This window comes from Durio zibethinus, chromosome 19, assembly GCF_047325235.1.
Source record: "Durio zibethinus cultivar Kanyao isolate XHJ-2024 chromosome 19, ASM4732523v1, whole genome shotgun sequence".
NCBI classification, from domain to species: Eukaryota; Viridiplantae; Streptophyta; class Magnoliopsida; order Malvales; family Malvaceae; genus Durio; species Durio zibethinus.
In genome coordinates this window covers 4,572,269-4,584,019 of record NC_143180.1, presented here as the reverse complement: position 1 = coordinate 4,584,019, position 11,751 = coordinate 4,572,269, and the positions used below count along the sequence as shown (strand labels likewise).

At 27.8% G+C, this 11,751-nt stretch overlaps 1 pseudogene; it reads right to left on the bottom strand.

The window, feature by feature from the left end:
• Positions 1-1,850: 1,850 nt before the first annotated feature.
• Positions 1,851-2,882, bottom strand: LOC149513367 (small ribosomal subunit protein uS12-like; annotated as a pseudogene).
• Between the last annotated feature and the right edge of the window lie 8,869 nt (positions 2,883-11,751).

Genomic DNA, 11,751 nt, shown 5'->3' with positions numbered 1-11,751 from the left:
ATATTGACTGAAATTCTCTTGAAATTGCCTGTCAAATCTATCCTTCGTTTCAAGTGTGTGGCAAAAACATGGTGTAATCTCTTTCAAAATCTCAGCTTTGTTTCTAACCATCTTAGCATCAGCAAGAAGAATAAGCTTCTTCTTTTTCATTATCACGATGACAACAGTGATAATATTCTTATGCGTTTGTTTGTTGATCAAAACCTTGTTTCTTACCATGATTTGCATCAACAGTTGCCCTCACATATTGCTGATCTCTATGTTTTTGAGTTACGTGTGGATAATGGTTTAATTTGTTTATGTGATGAAAACAATTCTGGCATAACTCCATGGAATCCCGCCACAAGAGAATTTAGGATTCTCCCTGATTGTAATCCAAACATTCCACCAAAGGCAGAAACTTATACACATATTCTTGGATTTGGATTGGATCCTTTGTCCAATGATTACAAGGTGATTTATATGCAGTATTATCTGGATTTAGAGAAGAATATTGTACGACCACCTCCACCTCGCTATGCTGTTTACAGGATGAGCACCGATTCATGGAGAGTATTGAAAAAGGAAGATGTTCAGTTCTTACAAGACCTATGTATTTGTTGCAGCTCCGATGACGCATGTGTAAATGGTGTTTACTACTGGAACATGAGCAAGTTTGGCTCTGACAGTAAGATCCTTGCATTTTATTTGAGCACTGAAGTTTTTCAATTGATGGAGTCACCTTGTCCTAAATCTAGTGGGAAGCTGCTTCCATTGCATGATCGTATATCTTTCTGGGATACGGAGATGAAGGATAAAAGTGAAAAAAGTAATGAGGTTTGGGTGTTGAATGAGGATGGGCAGTGGACCAAACTTTTGAAGATTGAACCTATTTTAGAAGTTGAAAGGATGTTCGGGTTTTGGATCAATGGTAAGGTATTCGTAGAATCTGGAAGTGGACAGTTCTTGCTTTATGATCTTGAGAATGAGGAATTCAGCGAGCTTGGTATTAAAGTCAAGAAGGTGGAGAAGATCTTCTTCGGGTTCACAATTATGAGGAGAGTCTTGTTATTATCAAAAGATTGTGAGTTCTTTGTTTTGATTTATACAATGTTTTCAATTTTCTAAAATTGTTGTTAAGGACATGTTTATGCTTGGTTAGTAAAAGAAGATTTTCTGACTTATAAGCCTTTGCTTTGGAAAGTACATTTGGTTTTTCAGTTATTTCATTGCAACAGGGTGTATCCTTCTCTCATTTTTCATGTCCTTGGGATACAGAACCTCTTGGATCATGGGTTGTACGCACGGATTTTTACAAGAAAAAACGACTTCTGGCCTAGTGGTGAAAGTAGATTGTTCCTAATGTAAGCAACAAAACAAATTTGAGCACTTGTCGATGCATGGAGGAAAAATTTTAATGTTCAGTTTAAAATAGCTGAATGATCCACCTCATCTCTTTCGATTATCCTTTCAACTGGAACCTTTTATTTCTGGTACCATCAAATAACAGCCAACCCTTTAGAGAGCAGTGATTCTTTTTTTTTTTTTTTCTCTGGTAAAAGTGGATAAGGCTAAGTTTAAACACAAGCCTGAATTTGAACCCGGATCCGGCAGGGTCAACTCACCTGAAGAGACACGAACCATTGCGCTGAAACCTGCAGCTTTATAAAGCAATGATTTGAGGAGATTCATGCAATGTTTTACAAATTACTAGTTGATTATTGCATACCAGTATTCTATGCCAAATGCAGGAAACTACAAGCAACATTTCAATACTTGCATGCCTACATCATGCATTCATCCACGATATCATCAGAGTTGAAAAGCTGTAAATCACTCAATTAATCAAAATTTTCACTTTAGATGATAAATGAAACATGGTTCACAAAATTCTTCATTTCAAAATCCCAAGCACTACCACTTTGATGAAAACAAAAATTTGGTAAACCATGATGAAAGCTAAACTCTTCCAGTAATCCTAAGACCTTGGCTTCTCCTTCTTCTCTTTGAAAAGAGCTAGAAGAGACACACCAGATACCTTAACAACCTTAAACCTGACTTCGGGAATATCTCCCACAGCATGCCTTTCCGTCCAAATCCTGCAATCAAAACCTCATCCTGCACCAAATCAAACCAAGCATGGCATTAGACAACACTTAAAGGGAGACCCTGTTATCTACAGCAAGCTTTTCTCAATTTTCTTTAACTAACAAATCATACCAGTAGACAAAACATCCCAAAGACTGAGAAATTATGAACATGGTTCAATGAAATTTTACTCAATAAACATTAACCAAAGACAAAAACATGCATCAAAGATCAGAAGAGTTATGACAAAAACCAGAAAATTGTGTATAACTGGCATTCTCCTCAATGTAGTTTAAGCAACCATCATTGGGTACAAAAGCAGCAATTTTTCCCATTCTTGATCAGCTGAACACGAGCACATTTTCGGATAGCAGAGTTAGGCTGCTTAGCTTCAATGCCACTGCAAATGCCAGTAACAAAATTGTCAAGTTCTGCATCAAATTCAAGCGCGATCTGCTAGATCAATACCCTTAAAACATCATCAAAAGCATAACTTAGTTCTAACATTTTCTCAAGAACTATATCTTTGGCATGTGATGATCCAGCAAATGGTTTCTTCCATTCATTTCCCAGATTGGACTTTTTATATGCGTTGTCAGCCCACCTCTGCCTCCTGCGGTGGGTTCTCAACTTACGACCAGCTCCCATTCCATGAGTCTTCCTGCTCAAAACTCGCACTTTGTCGGCATATTTCCCCAAAACACAACAAATCACCTTATAAAGGCTTATCTACCAAGCCAAATAATCAAATTGGATAAACGAAAAATGAATTTCCTTTGCACAACAGCAATCTTCAATATACATATGCATCACAAAAAAAGTAAAAGGTCTGCGAATAAAAATAACCTAACCCGACCCAATGGTTCAAAAGTTCATTAACCATCGTTTCGTAAGTTTCTATCTACAAATCCTGAACAACAACTACGATAATAAATTTCTCACATTCCATTTCCTTCTTCCATAATTTTCCCAACAACCAAACAGTTAATTAAAGACATTTTGACCCATAAATTCCACAACTTTATTAACAACCAAACACACCAGAAATCAAACACACAAGAAACAAAAGGAAAAGAGAAAGTATTATTGACCCACATATCATCTAATCATATAAACTAGATCTTAACGACTAATTAAAGAAAAAAAAAACAAAGGACAATCACGAAATGATTCACAAAGCTAGCATTTTTCAAATGCAAGGATCAAATTGAAAAGAACAGAAAATAACATTTGTCGTAACATATAAATTCGAAAATCTATAGCTAGACTGAATAAATGAAGTCGCCAATAAATTTTTTTTCTAGGTATGATTGACCACCTATTTAATCTATCCTTTTAAAGAACTATTAAGATTGACTAAGAATCTTTAAAAGAAGAGATTTTGGTCTTCTAATCAGAACAAGATTCAAGAGTTCGATTACATATGTGGAAGGTTATAGCCCATTCGAAAGATGGTACCATTTTTATTTTAAATTTATCCTAAAGTTTTGATTCTAATTGTCTTAAGTTTTAATGTTAAATATTGAAAATAATTTTTAAAATTCTCTATCAATCTGACAGAACTCCTAAAAATACTTCATCACCTTAAGAGTATTCAAGAATCTTATTTATTTTCTTGAGGAGTCTTCATTGTCAGAAAGAGATTTAATTATTTTTATATTTTGGTTTCTTATTTATTAAAAATATATCTAATTCATCCACCATTTGGGGCTAAAATTAAAAATAACTTTTCATCTAGAAATTTGTTAAATAATCAACCATTGCATTTACTAAGAATTTGAGTCAATTTAGAATTTTTTTATTTTTTTTGAATGATATGAAAACTATTTTTTTAAAATTTCATTTAAATTCTTCCATCGTTTGGGACAAATTTAAATAAATTTTTCACCTAAAAATTTCTTAAATAATCAACCATTCGCAATTACTAAGAATTTCATTATCAAATTTTTTTTTTATTTTTTTATTTCTAAATTTTTCACTATTTGAGTCAATTTAGAATTTCTTTTTTTTGTTTTTTTTTTATTTTTTTGGATGATATGACAACTATTTTCTTAAAATTTCATTTAAATTCTTTCATCATTTATGACAAATTTAAATAAATTTTTCACCGAAAAATTTCTTAGATAATTAACAATTTGCAATTACAAAAAATTTCATCATCGCAATTTATTTTTATTTTTTTATTTCTAAATTTTTCACAATTTGGGTAAATTTAGAATTTTTTTGTTTTTTTTATTTTTTTTGAATGATATGACAACTATTTTTTTGAAATTTCATTTAAATTCTTCCATCGTTTGGGACAAATTTAAATAAATTTCTCACCTAAAAATTTCTTAAATAATCAACCATTTGCAATTACTAAGAATTTCATCATCAAAAATTTTTTTAATTTTTTATTTCTAAATTTTTCACTATTTGGATCAATTTAAAATTTTTTTAATTATTTGTTGAATGATATGACAACTATTTTCTTGAAATTTCATTTAAATTCTTCTATCATTTGGAACAAATTTAAATAAATTTCTCACCTAGAGATTTTTTAGAAAATTTACAATTTGAAATTTCTAAGATTCTCATCATTGGATAATTGTCAAATATTTTCTAACCAAAAATTTTTGTGTTTGGAAAATAATATAATTACTTATATTGAAATTTCATCTAAACTATTCCACCATTTGGGACAACTTTAGAGAAATTTCTCACTTAGAGATTTTTTAGAAAATTACCATTCCAAATTTTTAAGAGCTTCATTCTTGGATAATTAGTATTTAATCCTAAAATTTTTATTAATTTTTTATTTTTCTCTTTTATTTTCTTTTTTTAATTGAAAATAAATATTAATTACTGTTATTGAAACTTTATCTAAATTATTCTACTATTTGAGACAAATTTAGAAAAAAATTTCTCACTTAGGAATTTCTTATAAATTTATAAATTTACCATTTGAAATTTCTAAGAATTTTATCTTCAAATAATTATTATTTATTCTAAACCACCATTTGGGACAACTTTAGAGAAATTTCTCACTTAGAGATTTCCTAGAAAATTACCATTCCAAATTTTTAAAAGCCTCATCTTTGGATAATTAGTATTTAATCCTAAAATTTTTATTAATTTTTTATTTTTCTCTTTTATTTTTTTTTAATTGAAAATAAATATTAATTACTGTTATTGAAACTTTATCTAAATTATTCTACCATTTGAGATAAATTTAGAAAAGATTTCTCACTTAGGAATTTCATAAAAATTTACCATTTAAAATTTCTAAGAATTCTATCCTCGGATAATTATTATTTATTCTACAAAAATATTTTACTTTTTTTATTGTTTTATCTTCCTAAAATTTAATCATGCTAAAATTCTTTAAAAATAAATAAATACCCAAGAAACAAAAATGGCTCAACTTTAGTGGTTGTGGCGTGGCTTGACTTCAAGTAAGGGAAGTAGCTGGGATGGTGCAGTTTATGGCTCGGCTCAGCTCGAGCCAAGGATGGGTCCATAGGTCAAAGACGGGTTGAGTGCTTGGGTTGGGTCGCTTGAATGGAAACACACTGATCCTAAGGCCATTTAACCCTCAAAACAATAATGTTTTGATTGGCCATAAAAGCTAAAATTTATTTTTTTCTTTAAAAATTCCTTTGCTCCCTTTCTCTTTTCTTCCCTTTTCTCTTTATTTCTCTCTAAAATCTCTAAGAATACCAGTTGAATCTTTATCGGATGCTGAGAATTTTCATCAGAATATAGGTTGGTTTATCAAAATCTGGCTAAAAGTTCATTGGTTTTTGGAAAATGGACATCGAAACTGGGAACCTTGCCGAAAATTAGGGATCTCGTTAGAAAGTTATTTAAAAGTTCTACTAGAATCTGAAAATCTTTAGAAAATTTCCAAAAAAATCTTTTTAAACCTAAAAATCCCCCAACAAACTTTTGCTTTTGTGTGTGCTTTTTTTATACTATCTCTGATCTCTTTATTTTTTGTGTCTCCTCTTTTACTTGATTAATGTGTGTATTTATAAAGAGAAATCAGAAGAGTTTCTAATTAACTGTGCCTCCACCTTTGATAAAGTTTATGTATTAACACAAACATTAGATTTATCATAGATTAAATCCATCTATAACTATACCAACCCTAATTCACGACAGAATTATTTTTATATTTTGGTTTCTTATTTATTAAAAATATATCTAATTCATCCACCATTTGGGCTAAAATTAAAAATATCTTTTCACCTAAAAATTTCTTAGATAATCAATCATTACATTTACTAAGAATTTCATTATCAAATTTTTTTTTATTTTTTTATTTCTAAATTTTTCACTATTTGAGTCAATTTAGAATTTTCATTTTTTTTTATTTTTTTAAATGATATGACAACTGTTTTCTTAAAATTTCATTTAAATTCTTTCACCATTTATGACAAATTTAAATAAATTTCTCACCAAAAAATTTCTTAGATAATTAACAATTTGCAATTACTAAAAATTTTATCATCAAAATTTATTTTTATTTTTTTATTTCTAAATTTTTCACAATTTGGATCAATTTAGAATTTTTTTTGATTTTTTATTTTTTTGAATGATACAACAACTATTTTTTTGAAATTTCATTTAAATTCTTCCATCATTTGGGATAAATTTAAATAAATTTCTCACCTAAAAATTTCTTAAATAATCAACCATTTGTGATTACTAAGAATTTCATCATCGAAATTTATTTTTATTTTTTATTTCTAAATTTTTCACTATTTTGATCAATTTAAAATTTTTTTATTATTTTTTGAATGATATGACAACTATTTTCTTGAAATTTCATTTAAATTCTTCTATCATTTGGAACAAATTTAAATAAATTTCTCACCTAGAGATTTCTTAGGAAATTTACCATTTGAAATTTCAAGATTCTTATCCTTGGATAATTGTCAAATATTTTCTAACCAAAATTGTTTTTTTGGAAAAGAATATAATTACTTTTATTGAAATTTCATCTAAACTATTCCACCATTTGGGACAACTTTAGAGAAATTTCTCACTTAGAGATTTGTTAGAAAATTACCATTCCAAATTTTTAAGAGCCTCATCCTTGGATAATTAGTATTTAATCCTAAAATTTTTATTAATTTTTTATTTTTCTTTTTTATTTTCTTTTTACAATTGAAAATAAATATTAATTACTATTATTGAAACTTTATCTAAATTATTCTACCATTTGAGACAAATTTAGAAAAAATTTCTCACCTAGGAATTTCTTAAAAATTTACCATTTGAAATTTTTAAAAATTTACCATTTCTTAAAAATTCACCTAGGAATAATTATTATTTATTCTAAAAAAATATTTTATTTTGTTTTATTTTTTATCTTCCTAAAATTTAATCATGCTACAATTCTTTAAAAATAAATAAATACCTAAAAAACAAAAATGGCTCGATTTTAGTGGCTGCGATGCGGCTCGACTTTAGGTAGGGGAAGCAGCTGGGATGGTGTGGCTCACGGCTCGACTTGGCTCAAGGCAAGGATGGGTCCATAGGTCGAAGACAGGTTGAGTGCTTGGGTTGGGTAGCTCGAATGGAAACACGCTGATCTTAGGGCCATTTAACCCTCAAAATAATGCCATTTTGATTGGCTATAAAAGCTAAAATTTATTTTTTTCTTTCAAAATTCCTTTGCTCCCTTTCTCTCTTCTTCCCTTTTCTCTCTCTTTCTTTCTAGAATCTCTAAGAACACCAGTTGAATCTTCATCAGATGCTGAGAATTTTCATCAGAATATAGGTTGTTTATCAAAATCTGGCTGAAAAGTTATTAGTTTCTTGAAAATGGATGTTAAAACTGGGAACCTGTCGAAAATTAGGGATCTCGTTAGTAAGTTAGTGAAAAATTCCACCAGAATCTGAAAATTTTTAGAAAATTTCCAAAAAAATCTTTTTAGACCTAAAAATCTCCCAACAAACTTTTGCTTTTGCATGTGCTTTTTTTTATATACTATCTCTAATCTCTTTATTTTTCGTGTCTCTTCGTTTGCTTGATTAATGTGTGTATTTATAGAGAGAAATTAGAAGAGCTTCTGATTAACCGTGCCTCCACCTTTGATAAAGTTTTTGTATTATCACAAACATCATTTTTATCCTAGATTAAATCCATCTATAACTATACCAACCCTAATTCACGACTGAATTATTTTTTATTTTTTAACCTTTTTTATTATTATTATTATCTTCTAATTTAATGGTACCAAAACCTAAAGATAAATCAAATAAAAAACTAAACAAAAGATTAAAGATAAACAAAAAAAATCAATAAATAATAATAAAAAAACCCAAATATTAAAATAATGAATAAATAAATAAATAATAAACAAATAATCATAAAATAATGACTACTTGGGTCTAACTATTTAAACTCTATTAACCGAGGCCCAATAGATTTGGGCTTGGACCAAATAGGGTGTCTACAACATTATTTAGAAAAATAAAATAATATAAGGAAAAAAACTAACCCTATTTTTATTGGTGCAAGAAAAACTTTACTGAGACTAAAATATGAAAGTAAGAGATTGAGAAGAGCGGAGGTGTTGGTTGGTGCAAATTGTAAATCCTAACCCTAACAACTGATTTAGCATGTAGTTTAATTTAAAAGATTCTTTGTATTTTTTTTCTCTTTAACCTACTTTTTTCCAAAATTATTTTTAAATAAAATTATTTAATTATTTTTTGTCTTTTTTTCTTTACACCCTTTTTTATTTTTTAATTTTTTGATTTATAAATAGTAAATTTTTTAAAATCTCAAAATTTACAAATTCAAAAACTTTTAAAAGTGTCGAATTTGGATAACCAAAAATTTAAAAATTTTTGTCTCAAAATTTGAAATCAAGAATAAATGTAAAAATTCACATTTGCATAATTTTTGTCTATTAGTTTGTAAATGACCTTATAGTTATTTTAAAAAATTCTCGCTATATTAGATTTTTTTCTCAATTGAATTTTTTTCTAAATCTTAAATGTAACTTTTTTTAAAATTTATCAAATATAAAAGTCTGATAAGTTATATAACTTGCCATATATGCATATCTAGTAAATTATAAAATTTATAGAAAATGATATCCAAAAACTTTTAAAATGAGATGAGAAAGGATTTTGAAAAAAAAAAAGTTGAATATGGACAAAAAAGATAGGACTATAAATGAACCGAACATAAACAAACAAATGTATAACTTTGGTTTGTTTATTTGTTTTTAGAATGTTTAGGGGCAATTTGTATTCAGTAAGAAATTTTTTCTATTTGTTTAAATTTAGTTTATTTAAATGATAGGATGTTCATATTTAATTCATATTCAGTTCGATTAAGTTAAACAAGTTCATTCGTAAATATTAAATGAATATGTTCATTAATATATAAATGAATATATTCATGAATAATAAATAAATCATAACTAAATAAATTTAAACAAAAAAACTATAATTGAATAAAACAAATCTTTAAATTGTTGTAATGGTTTTCTAGGCCACTAGATGAATTTGAAAACAAAAAGGAGTCACTACCGTTTTTTCTTTTGGTTAGGTGTGATTGGCCACAAATTAAAACTTACATTTTTAATAAAATCTTAAAATTAATTAAAACTTTACCAAAAGATAATTTTTTAATCTATAAAAATAGTTTGGATTCGAAAGTCAGTTACATATGGGGAGAGATTAACACTCCTACAATGCCAATTTAAAACAGTACCAATTAATGATGTATTATCCTTTAATTTTGACAAAAATGTCTTAATCTTGATATTTGAAATTAATTTTCTAAAAATTTTTATTGTAAAAAATATTTTTTATTTTTTATTTTTTTCTTTTACCTTGGTTGGAATAATAAATAAGGACATTTCCTATTGAAAATTTTCCAAAAATATTCTAATACTTTAGCCATACTAAAAGAAAATTTTCTCACCTAAGGATCTTTTAAGAATCACTACTCGAAATTTTCAAAAATCCCATCATCAACGGTTCATATTTATCTTCAAGATTTATGTTTAATAAGCATATTGTAAATTATGATATCTATACTTTAAAATCAAATAATATTTTTTAAATATTCATTTCTTATTCTATTTATTAAAAAAATGAGAAATCTTTATTTAAAATTATTCTAAATCCTCTAGTACATTGATAGCATTTTAGACAAATTTTTTCACCTAAAGAATTCTAAATAATCAGTACTCGGACTTCTTTAAGATCTTATATTTAGAGAATTTTTTGTTTACTTTTATAAAAATTATTAATATCTAAAAGTCATGTAATAATATAATTATCTATAAATAAATTTATTTTCTAAAAAAAGTACACTCTTATAAATATTTGTATTTTCTTTTCTTTTTAAGAAAATCGTTTAACTTCAAACAAATAAAAATATTTGTATTAAAAAGAGTTTCTAAATATTTCAATACTTTGGTAATTTTTAGAAGTCTTTTCTTACCTAAGGAATTCTTAAGAATCACTACTCGGACTTCTCGAAGTCCTGTCATTGAAAATTTTCATTTAATTATTAATTTTTACTATTTCATATTATTATTTACATATTTTCTTTAATTTACTAATAATTTTTTAACACTAATTTTCCTATTTTCCTTTTTTTTTAATTCTAGGTATTTGAAATATTAAGATGCATCAATAAATAGTTTAAATAACCTAAAAACTAAAAAAAGATAACAAAATTAAAAAATTACTAAAAAATGACTAGTCAACATGGGTTCATGGTCTTATGAGCAGTTTAGACCAGTTCTTAGGGGTTTAGGCTAGTTAAACAAATGATTCAAAGGGTTTTGGCCTATTTAGAGGTGGTTCAGTCGAGCTGATTAAATGCTTATAAAAAGGCGGGTCAAGCATGTAGATTTTAGGTCAAGTAGTCGGGTTGCACATGGATCCACTTAGATGAAATGATGCCATTTTCTTGCTTTCTTCCTTTACTATAAAACTAAAAAAAAATTATTTACTTTATTTCATAGCTTTTTTCAAAAAAATTTACTTTTTTCAAACAAAACAAAAGGCCCAGCTAAGCTTTAATGCTAAAATCCAAAACTTGATAATTAACCATTATCACCACTGCTTTTTCCATCACTGACCACCACTCATTGGTGTTGGAATTAGCTTAAACTTCACCCGAATGAAGCCATTATTTTTTTTTTCAAATTCTTAACCCCATTTTTTCAAATTAGTCCAGATCTTTTTAGATTTGCCATTTAAGATCACGACCTCAAACCTTAAAAGCCATCTTTTTTATCGATTGTAAACCCCTAACCTTTAGTATGCCTTTCTTTTACTCACAACCTTTCTTTCTTATGAAAACTAGGCTAAAAGCCTTTTCAACCTGAAAGCTTTTCCTCTTTTTTTTGTATTTTGGCTTTGTGGTGCTTAGTTCCCCTACCTTGGGGATGAATTATGGATTTTTTTATGATTGTTGAGTTGGTAGTAGGTATTTGTTTTTCTTTTTGTACGCGTTTTAGCTCATGGTAATGGAGCTTTGGGCATGGTTGAAAGGTTGTGCTGTAGGATGGTGTCGAATGGTTGTGGTGGACGATGGTCGTGATAGTCAATTTAGTAAGGTTTGGCTAGGGTTGGTTGGTAAGTTGGCAAAGGTATGGGTAAGGGCAAATGGGTTTGGTCCTCAATGATGGGTGGAGTTGTTGGCTAAGACTGTTAGTTTTT